This window comes from Gavialis gangeticus, unplaced genomic scaffold (assembly GCF_001723915.1).
Source record: "Gavialis gangeticus isolate Ggan-Ray unplaced genomic scaffold, GavGan_comp1, whole genome shotgun sequence".
Lineage (NCBI taxonomy): Eukaryota > Metazoa > Chordata > Crocodylia > Gavialidae > Gavialis > Gavialis gangeticus.
This window is the reverse complement of record NW_017729003.1, coordinates 1,192,951-1,194,716: the sequence shown is the minus strand read 5'-3', so window position 1 is coordinate 1,194,716 and position 1,766 is coordinate 1,192,951. Positions and strand designations below refer to the sequence as shown.

At 41.8% G+C, this 1,766-nt stretch overlaps 1 protein-coding gene across 3 annotated transcripts in view; it reads left to right on the top strand.

Annotated features, from left to right (window-relative positions):
- Positions 1-1,766, top strand: part of LOC109290931 (bifunctional 3'-phosphoadenosine 5'-phosphosulfate synthase 2) — a 127,122-nt gene that overhangs the window by 85,492 nt on the left and 39,864 nt on the right. The gene's annotated exons all lie outside the window — the stretch shown is intronic.

Sequence of the window (1,766 nt, the reverse complement as noted above, 5' to 3'; positions counted from 1 at the left end):
GGAACATCTTCCAGATGATAGCCGCCCAGATGGCCAGGCAGGGGGCACACATGGCAGTAGTGCCACACAAAGGCCAACCCTGCAACCACAGCCCATTGACAGCTCACCCAGAAGGGCAGATGCTTCTACTGGCTGTGCAGTCCCCATCCAGGTCTGGCAGGTGCACAGCAGGTCACAGCCAGGCAGCAGCCCCCACTGCCAGACTGCTGCAGTGGGCAGAGGGTGCAGGGAACTCTCAGGGCTGCTTCAGCACTCCAGCTGGCACAAAGGGTAGTGTCCACAGGTACCAATTGGCTTGGCCCCAGAAGCTGCTGAGATTGAATAGTCCTGAGCTACTTGACAGTGCAGCTTTTTGTACTGATGGGGCCAGGACAGGGCAGCTTTTTCAACTGCTGGGGCCAGCACAGGTGATGGCCCTGGGCTCTAGCTCCCCCTGGCGGCAGATCCAGGAGGAACCAGGCAGGGTTATTTTGTCCCAAGTGGCATAATTTGTCCCACAACAAAGCGCATGTCCGGGCACATGTGCTGAGGCAAAAAGCCCTGACTCCAGTTTGCACTGCTTCTATTTGAGCTGCTGCAAGCAAACATGGTTGCATATGTGGATGCGTCTGCAGTGGCTAGAAGCAGATTCTAAGGGAAGGAGTATCCAGAATGATCCGCTCATATCTCTTTCTCCCTACAGCATAGGAACTCCTAATTTTGAGGACTTCCTAACGGTCTCCCAATAAATACATCTAAATAGAGGATATTATAATAAGTTAGGCCTTTTTGCAGGAAGTAAATAATAGGGTAGGATCACATATAATTTTTTATCTCTTTGTTTTGAAGAACAAATTGAGGTTGTCAGGAATAACTTTGTAAAGCTGTAGTGTAATTTGAAATTACAGCAAGTGCTCTGTCACCTTTGGGACTATTTACCTTTTCTTTTTGCATGCCTCCTAAAACCCCTTATTATTAAAATATTAACTTTTTTAGTATTGTTTTTCCTCATTGTATACGTTATTAGTCTTGTCTTTTTATTTTGAAAGTTTACTATCTTGTTTTTTAAATGTGTTCTGTTCTTAGATGTTCATTAATTTTTGGAAAGTATTAGCCACCTTAAAGGAAGTATACATGGCCTTAGTTCTTCAGTCTTACATGAAGAACATCAAGTAGACACTTTTCTCTTACCTATAGACTTAAACTAAGTATTGGTTCCATCTTGCAATCTTATCAACATTTGAAAACAATTTTATCTTAAAATTTATTATTCCTACAGTCTTAAAAATCCTCTAACATGTGTCCAGCCTATTAGGGAAAGGACCTTTTTATATACGTTTCAAAAACTAATCTCTAAATAGCACTACCTAGGTACACTTGCAAATGGCAAATTCAGCAAGAACTAGTTCAGGACTAAAAAGCAAAAATCCAAAAGTGGACCTAGTTTTATAGTCTAGCGCTTGGCTAAAATATCAAACAGCTTACTAAATAAAGTAAAATATATATAAAAAAAAATTGTTCCTAATAGGTGCCACTCTAATTAATATTCATATGACTATTCTTATTCCCTATATACGCTTTAGATTGTCTAAAATTAGCCTTGTCTGTCATCAGATAACTAAGGCTAAGTACAGACAGTCAAAAAGCCTGAGGCTGAATAGATTCAGTCTTTGCAGGTTTATCTAAACTGCATAGATTGAACCAATAAGCAGCTGAACAGATATTCACTGTTGATTCTGGAAATGCAGCCACATACCTGCAGTGGCCCAGGCCAGAAGCCGGGGGGG